The 12048-nt window shown below is 55.7% G+C and overlaps 1 protein-coding gene across 1 annotated transcript in view; it reads left to right on the forward strand.

Annotated features, from left to right (window-relative positions):
* LOC139751356 (tubulin alpha-1D chain) overlaps positions 1-12048 on the forward strand; it is a 38419-nt gene that overhangs the window by 388 nt on the left and 25983 nt on the right. The gene's annotated exons all lie outside the window — the stretch shown is intronic.

Consider the following 12048-nt stretch of genomic DNA (forward strand, 5'->3'; position numbering starts at 1 on the left):
TGTATGTCTGTGGTGGCTAGTGTGTGTCTGTCTGTCTCTGGTGGCTAGTGTGTGTCTGTATGTATGTCTGTGGTGGCTAGTGTGTGTCTGTCTGTCTCTGGTGGCTAGTGTGTGTCTGTATGTATGTCTGTGGTGGCTAGTGTGTGTCTGTCTGTCTCTGGTGGCTAGTGTGTGTCTGTATGTATGTCTGTGGTGGCTAGTGTGTGTCTGTCTGTCTCTGGTGGCTAGTGTGTGTCTGTATGTATGTCTGTGGTGGCTAGTGTGTGTCTGTATGTATGTCTGTGGTGGCTAGTGTGTGTCTGTATGTATGTCTGTGGTGGCTAGTGTGTGTCTCTCTGTCTCTGGTGGCTAGTGTGTGTCTGTATGTATGTCTGTGGTGGCTAGTGTGTGTCTGTCTGTATGTCTGTGGTGCTTAGTGTGTCTGTCTGTCTGTCTGTGGTGTCATGTGTGTCTGTCTGTATGTCGGCGGTGTCATATGTGTCTGTCTGTGGTGTCATGTGTCAGTCTGGTGTCACAAAATAGTGAGCAACAGTCTATCAGATACACCGTAGCCAGCCAGACTGTGAGCACATGTAACTACCCACAGTAACACAGTGGGGCAAAGTACAGTTGTCCTGAGTCGTAAACATACATGGTTGACCCCAGACACTGGGGCTGCTCCTGTGGTGTCTGTACCGGCGGTTCTGAGGGCCTTGATGGGGTTGTGGTGTCGAACTGCAACTCAGGGACGAGGGATCTCCGGTGACAGGAGACGACGGTGGCGGGGATGGTGCAGTAAGGTCAGGAAGTGTTGGATGATGTACAAGTGATGGAAGGAGCAGTGTGTGTTGACCATCTCATGATAGGTGGTGTAAGATGGACCCACGAAGGATCTTACACCACCTGCTCTGTACCAAGACCAGCTGGGGAGGCAGGGGGGACTCTGGTCCAGGTCCCCGTCGTGTGGTGTGGTGGATGAGGGGAAGACCAGCTGGGGAGGCAGGGGGGACTCTGGTCCAGGTCCCCGTCGTGTGGTGTGGTGGATGAGGGGAAGACCAGCTGGGGAGGCAGGGGGGACTCTGGCCCAGGTCCCCGTCGTGTGGTGTGGTGGATGAGGGGAAGACCAGCTGGGGAGGCAGGGGGGACTCTGGTCCAGGTCCCCGTCGTGTGGTGTGGTGGATGAGGGGAAGACCAGCTGGGGAGGCAGGGGGGGAACTCTGGCCCAGGTCCCCGTCGTGTGGTGTGGTGGATGAGGGGAAGACCAGCTGGGGAGGCAGGGGGGACTCTGGTCCAGGTCCCCGTCGTGTTGTGTGGTGGATGAGGGGAAGACCAGCTGGGGAGGCAGGGGGGACTCTGGCTTAGTTAACTTAGTTAACACTGCTGACCTGCTCCCTCCAACTTAGTTAACACTGCTGACCTGCTCCCTCCAGCTCAGTTAACACTGCTGATCTGTTCATTCCGGCTTAGTTCAAAATATTGACCTGTTCCCTCCAGCTCAGTTCAAGGTGCTGACCTGTTCCCTCCAGCTTAGTTCACAACGTTGACGTGTTCCATCTAGCTTAGTTCACAGTGATGACCTGTTCCTTCCAGTTTAGTCAACACCGCTGACCTGTTCACCCCAGCTTAAATCAAAGTCCTGAACTGTTTCCTCCAGCTTAGTTCAAAGTGTTGACCTATTCCCTCCAGCTTAGTTCAAAGTGCTGACCTGTTCTTTCCAGCTTCGTTCAAAGTACTGATCCTGTTCCCTCCAGCTTAGATCAAAGTAATGTCCTGTTCCCTCCAGCTTAGTTCAAGGTGTTAACCTGTTCCCTCCAGCTTAGTTCAAAGTGCTGACCTCTTCCTTCCAGCTTAGTTAACAGTGCTGACCCGTTCCCTCCAACTTAGTTCAAAGTGCTGACCCGTTCCCTCCAGCTTAGTTAACAGTGCTGACATCTTCCTTCCAGCTTAATTCAAAGTGCTAACCTGTTCCCTCCAGCTTAGTTCAAAGTGTTGAACAGTTCCCTCCAGCTTAGTTCAAAGTGCTGACCCGTTCCCTCCAGCTTAGTTCAAAGTGCTGACGTACTCCCTCCAGCTGAGTTAAAAGTGCTGACCCGTTCCCTCCAGCTTAGTTCAAAGTGCTGACGTGCTCCTTCCAGCTTAGTTCAAAGTGCTGACCCGTTCCCTCCAGCTTAGTTCAAAGTGCTGACGTACTCCCTCCAGCTGAGTTAAAAGTGCTGACCCGTTCCCTCCAGCTTAGTTCAAAGTGCTGACGTACTCCCTCCAGCTTAGTTCAAAGTGCTGACCCGTTCCCTCCAGCTTAGTTCAAAGTGCTGACGTGCTCCTTCCAGCTTAGTTCAAAGTGCTGAACAGTTCCTTCTAGCTTAGTTCAAAGTGCTGAACAGTTCCCTCCAGCTTAGTTCAAAGTGCTGACGTACTCCCTCCAGCTTAGTTAAAAGTGCTGACCTGTTCCCTCCAGCTTAGATCAAATTGCTGACCCGTTCCCTCCAGCTTAGTTCAAAGTGCTGACCCGTTCCCTCCAGCTTAGATCAAATTGCTGACCCGTTCCCTCCAGCTTAGTTCAAAGTGCTGACCCGTTCCCTCCAGCTTAGTTCAAAGTGCTGACGTGCTCCTTCCAGCTTAGTTCAAAATGCTGAACAGTTCCTTCCCGCTTAATTCAAAGTGCTGACCCGTTCCCTCCAGCTTAGTTCAAAGTGCTGACCCGTTCCCTCCAGCTTAGTTCAAAGTGCTGACCCGTTCCCTCCAGCTTAGTTCAAATTGCTGACCTGTTCCCTCCAGCTTAGTCCAAAGCGCTGAACAGTTCCTTCCAGCTTAGTTCAAAGTGCTGACGTACTCCCTCCAGCTTAGTTCAAAGTGCTGACCCGTTCCCTCCAGCTTAGTTCAAAGTGCTGACGTACTCCCTCCAGCTTAGTTGACCTCCGCATTGAAGGACTGAACAATGTGGAGGCGGCCGGGACACCGTGGACCAGCAGGGGCTGGCAGAGGGTCAAGCGTGACGTGTGATGGTCCAGTGTGGGGTGTTGAGGCTGACGGGCGGGCCATGTGGTCCAGTGTGGGGTGTTGAGGCTGACGGGCGGGCCATGTGGTCCAGTGTGGGGTGTTGAGCCTGACGGGCGGGCCATGTGGTCCAGTGTGGGGTGTTGAGGCTGACAGGCGGGCCATGTGGTCCAGTGTGGGGTGTTGAGGCTGACGGGCGGGCCATGTGGTCCAGTGTGGGGTGTTGAGGCTGACGGGCGGGCCATGTGGTCCAGTGTGGGGTGTTGAGGCTGACAGGCGGGCCATGTGGTCCAGTGTGGGGTGTTGAGGCTGACAGGCGGGCCATGTGGTCCAGTGTGGGGTGTTGAGGCTGACAGGCGGGCCATGTGGTCCAGTGTGGGGTGTTGAGGGTGACAGGCGGGCCATGTGGTCCAGTGTGGGGTGTTGAGGGTGACAGGCGGGCCATGTGGTCCAGTGTGGGGTGTTGAGGGTGACGGGCGGGCCATGTGGTCCAGTGTGGGGTGAGGGCCATGTTGTTATCAGTGGTCGACCTCCCTCCTGCAGGGGTGAGGGAGGGAAGGTCCCAGCCAGGTGACCAGCCTCCAGGTGAGGGGGCTGGACGGTCCACACACACACACCATGCTACACCCTGACCTGAGGTCGTGTGACACCATGCTACACCCTGACCTGAGGTCGTGTGACACCACGCTACACCCTGACCTGAGGTCGTGTGACACCATGCTACACCCTGACCTGAGGTCGTGTGACACCATGCTACACCCTGACCTGAGGTCGTGTGACACCATGCTACACCCTGACCTGAGGTCGTGTGACACCATGCTACACCCTGACCTGAGGTCGTGTGACACCATGCTACACCCTGACCTGAGGTCATGTGACACCATGCTACACCCAGACCTGAGGTCGTGTGACACCATGCTACACCCTGACCTGAGGTCATGTGACACCATGCTACACCCTGACCTGAGGTCGTGTGACACCATGCTACACCCTGACCTGAGGTCGTGTGACACCATGCTACACCCTGACCTGGGGTCGTGTGACACCATGCTACACCCTGACCTGAGGTCGTGTGACACCATGCTACACCCTGACCTGAGGTCGTGTGACACCATGCTACACCCTGACCTGAGGTCGTGTGACACCATGCTACACCCTGACCTGAGGTCGTGTGACACCATGCTACACCCTGACCTGAGGTCGTGTGACACCATGCTACACCCTGACCTGATGTCGTGTGACACCATGCTACACCCTGACCTGAGGTCGTGTGACACCATGCTACACCCTGACCTGAGGTCGTGTGACACCATGCTACACCTTGACCTGAGGTCGTGTGACACCATGCTACACCCTGACCTGAGGTCGTGTGACACCATGCTACACCCTGACCTGAGGTCGTGTGACACCATGCTACACCCTGACCTGAGGTCGTGTGACACCATGCTACACCCTGACCTGAGGTCGTGTGACACCATGCTACACCCTGACCTGAGGTCGTGTGACACCATGCTACACCCTGACCTGGGGTCGTGTGACACCATGCTACACCCTGACCTGAGGTCGTGTGACACCATGCTACACCCTGACATGGGGTCGTGTGACACCATGCTAACCCTGACCTGAGGTTCGTGTGACCACCATGCTACACCCTGACCAGAGGTCGTGTGACACCATCTACACCCTGACCTGGGGTCGTGTGACACCATGCTACACCCTGTACCTGAGGTCGTGTGACACCATGCTAACACCCTGACCTGAGGTCGTGTGACACCATGCACACCCTGACCTGAGGTCGTTGTGACACCATGCTACACCCTGACCTGATGTCGTGTGACACCATGCTACACCCTGACCTGGGGTCGTGTGACACCATGCTACACCCTGACCTGAGGTGTGTGACACCATGCTACCACCCTGACCTGAGGTCGTGTGACACCATGCTACACCTGACCTGAGGTCGTGTGGACACCATGCTACACCTGACCTGAGGTCGTGTGGACACCATGCTACACCTGACCTGAGGTCGTGTGGACACCATGCTACACCCTGACCTGAGGTCGTGTGACACCATGTACACCCTGACCTGAGGTCGTGTGGACACCATGCTACAACCCTGACCTGAGGTGTGTGACACCATGCTACACCTGACCTGAGGTCGAGTGACACCATGCTACACCCTGACCTGAGGTCGTGTGACACCATGCAACACCCTGACCTGAGTCGTGTGACACCATGCAACACCCTGACCTGATGTCGTGTGACACCATGCACACCCTGACCTGAGGTGTGTGACACCATGCTACACCCTGACCTGGGGTCGTGTGACACCATGTACACCCTGACCTGAGGTCGTGTGACACATGCTACACCCTGACCTGATGTCGTGTGACACCATGTACACCCTGACCTGATGTCGTGTGACACCATCTACACCCTGACCTGGGGTCGTGTGACACATGCTACACCCTGACCTGGGGTCGTGTGACACCATCTACACCCTGACCTGAGGTGTGTGACACCATGCTACAACCCTGACCTGAGGTCATGTGACACCATGCTACACCCTGACCTGGGGTCGTGTGACACCATGTACACCCTGACCTGATGTCGTGTGACACCATGTACACCCTGACCTGGGGTCGTGTGACACCATGTACACCCTGACCTGAGTCGTGTGACACCATGCACACCCTGACCTGAGTCGTGTGACACCATGTACACCCTGACCTGAGGTCATGTGACACCATGCTACACCTGACCTGAGTCGTGTGACACCATGTACACCCTGACCTGATGTCGTGTGACACCATGCTACACCCTGACCTGGGGTCGTGTGACACCATGCTAACCCTGACCTGAGGTCATGTGACACCATGCTACACCCTGACCTGGGGTCGTGTGACACCATCTACACCCTGACCTGATGTCGTGTGACACCATGTACACCCTGACCTGAGGTCGTGTGACACATGCTACACCCTGACTGAGGTCGTGTGACACATGCTACACCCTGACCTGAGTCGTGTGACACCATGCTACACCCTGACATGGGGTCGTGTGACACCATGTACACCCTGACCTGAGGTCATGTGACACCATGCTACAACCCTGACCTGAGGTCATGTGACACCATGCTACACCCTGACCTGGGGTCGTGTGACACCATGTACACCCTGACCTGATGTCGTGTGACACATGCTACACCCTGACCTGAGGTTCGTGTGACACCATGTACACCCTGACCTGATGTCGTGTGACACCATGCACACCCTGACCTGAGGTCATGTGACACCATGCTACACCCTGACCTGAGGTCATGTGACACCATGCTACACCCTGACCTGAGGTCGTGTGACACCATCTACACCCTGACCTGAGGTCGAGTGACACCATGCTACACCCTGACCTGATGTCGTGTGACACCATGTACACCCTGACCTGATGTCGTGTGACACCATGTACACCCTGACCTGATGTCGTGTGACACCATGTACACCCTGACCTGAGGTCGTGTGACACATGCTACACCCTGACCTGATGTCGTGTGACACCATGCTACAACCCTGACCTGAGGTCGTGTGGACACCATGCTACACCTGACCTGAGGTCGTGTGACACCAAGCTACACCCTGACCTGAGGTCGTGTGACACATGCTACACCCTGACCTGATGTCGTGTGACACATGCTACACCCTGACCTGAGGTCATGTGACACCATGCTACACCCTGACCTGATGTCGTGTGACACCATGTACACCCTGACCTGAGGTCGTGTGACACATGCTACACCCTGACCTGATGTCGTGTGACACCATGCTACACCTGACCTGAGGTCGTGTGACACATGCTACACCCTGACCTGAGGTCGTGTGACACCAAGCTACACCCTGACCTGAGGTCCGTGTGACACCATGCACACCCTGACCTGAGGTCGTGTGGACACCATGCTACACCTTGACCTGAGGTCGTGTGACACATGCTACACCCTGACCTGATGTCGTGTGACACATGCTACACCCTGACCTGAGGTCGTGTGGACACCATGCTACACCTTGACCTGAGGTCGTGTGGACACCATGCTACACCCTGACCTGATGTCGTGTGACACCATTGCTACACCCTGACCTGATGTCGTGTGGACACCATGCTACACCCTGACATGGGGTCGTGTGACACCATGCACACCCTGACCTGAGGTGTGTGACACCATGCTACACCTGACCTGAGGTCGTTTGACACCATGCTACACCCTGACATGGGGTCGTGTGACACCATGCAACACCCTGACCTGAGTCGTGTGACACCATGCAACACCCTGACCTGAGTCGTGTGACACCATGCAACACCCTGACCTGAGTCGTGTGACACCATGCTACAACCCTGACCTGAGGTCGTGTGGACACCATGCTACACCTGACCTGAGGTCGAGTGACACCATGCTACAACCCTGACCTGAGGTCGAGTGACACCATGCTACACCTGACCTGAGGTCGAGTGACACCATGCTACACCCTGGACCTGAGGTCGTGTGGACACCATGCTACACCCTGACATGGGGTCGTGTGACACCATGCTACACCCTGACCTGGGGTCGTGTGACACCATGCTACACCCTGACCTGAGGTCGTGTGACCCATGCTACACCCTGACCTGAGGTCATGTGACACCATGCTACAACCCTGACCTGAGGTCATGTGACACCATGCTACACCTTGACCTGAGGTCGTGTGACACCATGTACACCCTGACCTGAGGTCTTGTGACACCATGCTACACCTGACCTGAGGTCGTTTGACACCATGCTACAACCCTGACCTGAGGTCATGTGACACCATGCTACAACCCTGACCTGAGGTCGTTTGACACCATGCTACAACCCTGACCTGAGGTCCGTGTGACACCATGCTACACCCTGACCTGAGGTCGTGTGACACCATGCACACCCTGACCTGAGGTCGTGTGACACCAAGCTACACCCTGACCTGAGTCGTGTGACACCATGCTACACCTGACCTGAGGTCGAGTGACACCATGCTAACCCTGACCTGAGGTCATGTGACACCATGCTACACCCTGACCTGAGGTCGAGTGACACCATGCTACACCCTGACCTGAGGTCGTGTGACACCATGCTACAACCCTGACCTGAGGTCATGTGACACCATGCTAACCCTGACCTGAGGTCGTGTGACAACCATGCTACACCCTGACCTGAGGTCATGTGACACCATGCTACACCCTGACCTGAGGTCGTGTGACACATGCTACACCCTGACCTGAGGTCGTGTGACACCATGCAACACCCTGACCTGAGGTCATGTGACACCATGCTAACCCTGACCTGAGGTCATGTGACACCATGCTACACCCTGACCTGAGGTCGTGTGACACCATGCAACACCCTGACCTGAGGTCGAGTGACACCATGCTAACCCTGACCTGAGGTCATGTGACACCATGCTACACCTGACCTGAGTCGTGTGACACCATGCAACACCCTGACCTGAGGTCGAGTGACACCATGCTACACCCTGACATGGGGTCGTGTGACACCAAGCTACACCCTGACCTGATGTCGTGTGACACCATGCTACAACCCTGACCTGAGGTCATGTGACACCATGCTACACCTGACCTGAGGTCGTGTGGACACCATGCTACACCCTGACCTGAGGTCGTGTGACACCATGCACACCCTGACCTGAGGTCGTTTGACACCATGCTACACCCTGACCTGAGGTCATGTGACACCATGCTACACCCTGACCTGAGGTCGTGTGACACCATGTACACCCTGACCTGAGGTCGTGTGACACCATGCTACAACCCTGACCTGAGGTCTTGTGACACCATGCTACAACCCTGACCTGAGGTCGTGTGACACCAAGCTACACCCTGACCTGAGGTCATGTGACACCATGCTACACCCTGACCTGAGGTGTGTGACACCATGCTACACCCTGACCTGATGTCGTGTGACACCATGTACACCCTGACCTGATGTCGTGTGACACCATGTACACCCTGACCTGATGTCGTGTGACACCATGTACACCCTGACCTGAGGTCGAGTGACACCATGCTACAACCCTGACCTGAGGTCGAGTGACACCATGCTACAACCCTGACCTGAGGTCGAGTGACACCATGCTACACCTGACCTGAGGTCGAGTGACACCATGCTACACCCTGACCTGAGGTGTGTGACACCATGCTACAACCCTGACCTGAGGTGTGTGACACCATGCTACACCCTGACCTGAGGTGTGTGACACCATGCTACACCCTGACCTGAGGTCGTGTGACACCAAGCTACACCCTGACCTGGGGTCGTGTGACACCATGCTACACCCTGAACCTGAGGTCGTGTGGACACCATGCTACACCTTGACCTGAGGTCGTGTGGACACCATGCTACACCTGACCTGAGGTCGTTTGACACCATGCTACACCCTGGACCTGAGGTCGTGTGACAACCATGCTACACCCTGACTGAGGTCGTGTGACACCAAGCTACACCCTGACCTGAGGTCATGTGACACCATGCTACACCCTGAACCTGAGGTCGTGTGGACACCATGCTACACCCTGACATGGGGTCGTGTGACACCATGTACACCCTGACCTGAGGTCGAGTGACACCATGCTACACCCTGACATGGGGTCGTGTGACACCAAGCTACACCCTGACCTGAGGTCTTGTGACACCATGCTACAACCCTGACCTGAGGTTCGTGTGACACCATGCTACAACCCTGACCTGAGGTCGAGTGACACCATGCTACACCCTGACCTGAGGTCGTGTGACACCATGCAACACCCTGACCTGAGGTCATGTGACACCATGCTACAACCCTGACCTGAGGTCGTGTGGACACCATGCTACACCCTGACCTGAGGTCATGTGACACCATGCTACACCTGACCTGAGGTCGTGTGGACACCATGCTACACCCTGACCTGAGGTCATGTGACACCATGCTACACCTTGACCTGAGGTCGTGTGACACCATGCTACAACCCTGACCTGAGGTGTGTGACACCATGCTACAACCCTGACCTGAGGTCGAGTGACACCATGCTACAACCCTGACCTGAGGTCGAGTGACACCATGCTACACCCTGAACCTGAGGTCGTGTGACAACCATGCTACACCCTGACATGGGGTCGTGTGACACCATGCAACACCCTGACCTGAGGTCGAGTGACACCATGCTACACCCTGACATGGGGTCGTGTGACACCATGCTACAACCCTGACCTGAGGTCGTGTGACACATGCTACACCCTGACTGAGGTCGTGTGACAACCATGCTACACCCTGACATGGGGTCGTGTGACACCATGCAACACCCTGACCTGATGTCGTGTGACACCATGTACACCCTGACCTGAGGTCGAGTGACACCATGCTACAACCCTGACCTGAGGTCATGTGACACCATGCTACAACCCTGACCTGAGGTCGAGTGACACCATGCTACAACCCTGACCTGAGGTCGAGTGACACCATGCTACACCCTGACATGGGGTCGTGTGACACCATGCTACAACCCTGACCTGAGGTGTGTGACACCATGCTAACCCTGACCTGAGGTCATGTGACACCATGCTACACCCTGACCTGATGTCGTGTGACACCATGCAACACCCTGACCTGATGTCGTGTGGACACCATGCTACACCTGACCTGAGGTCGAGTGACACCATGCTACACCCTGACCTGAGGTGTGTGACACCATGCTAACCCTGACCTGAGGTCGAGTGACACCATGCTACACCTGACCTGAGGTCGTGTGGACACCATGCTACACCTGACCTGAGGTCGTTGTGACACCATGCTACACCTGACCTGAGGTCGTGTGACAACCATGCTACAACCCTGACCTGAGGTCGAGTGACACCATGCTACAACCCTGACCTGAGGTCGAGTGACACCATGCTACAACCCTGACCTGAGGTCATGTGACACCATGCTACACCTGACCTGAGGTCGTTTGACACCATGCTACACCCTGACTGAGGTCGTGTGACAACCATGCTACACCCTGACATGGGGTCGTGTGACACCATGCTACACCTGACCTGAGGTCGTTTGACACCATGCTACAACCCTGACCTGAGGTGTGTGACACCATGCTACACCTGACCTGAGGTCGTGTGGACACCATGCTACACCCTGAACCTGAGGTCGTGTGGACACCATGCTACACCCTGACCTGATGTCGTGTGACACCATGCACACCCTGACCTGATGTCGTGTGACACCATGCTAACCCTGACCTGAGGTCGTGTTGACACCATGCTACACCCTGACTGAGGTCGTGTGACACCATGCTACAACCCTGACCTGAGGTCGTGTGACACCATGTACACCCTGACCTGAGGTGTGTGACACCATGCTACACCTTGACCTGAGGTCGTGTGGACACCATGCTACACCCTGACCTGATGTCGTGTGACACCATGCACACCCTGACCTGAGGTCGTGTGACACCATGCTACACCCTGACTGAGGTCGTGTGACACCAAGCTACACCCTGACCTGGGGTCGTGTGACACATGCTACACCCTGACCTGAGGTCGTGTGGACACCATGCTACACCCTGACCTGATGTCGTGTGACACCATGCTACAACCCTGACCTGAGGTCATGTGACACCATGCTACAACCCTGACCTGAGGTCGAGTGACACCATGCTACAACCCTGACCTGAGGTTCGTGTGACACCATGCAACACCCTGACCTGAGGTCATGTGACACCATGCTACAACCCTGACCTGAGGTCGTGTGACACCATGCAACACCCTGACCTGAGGTCGTGTGACAACCATGCTACACCCTGACCTGAGGTCGAGTGACACCATGCTACAACCCTGACCTGAGGTGTGTGACACCATGCTACACCCTGACTGAGGTCGTGTGACACATGCTACACCCTGACCTGATGTCGTGTGACACCATGCTACAACCCTGACCTGAGGTCGTGTGGACACCATGCTACACCCTGACATGGGGTCGTGTGACACCATGCTAACACCCTGACCTGAGGTCGAGTGACACCATGCTA

This window comes from Panulirus ornatus, chromosome 11 (assembly GCF_036320965.1).
Source record: "Panulirus ornatus isolate Po-2019 chromosome 11, ASM3632096v1, whole genome shotgun sequence".
NCBI lineage: Eukaryota > Metazoa > Arthropoda > Malacostraca > Decapoda > Palinuridae > Panulirus > Panulirus ornatus.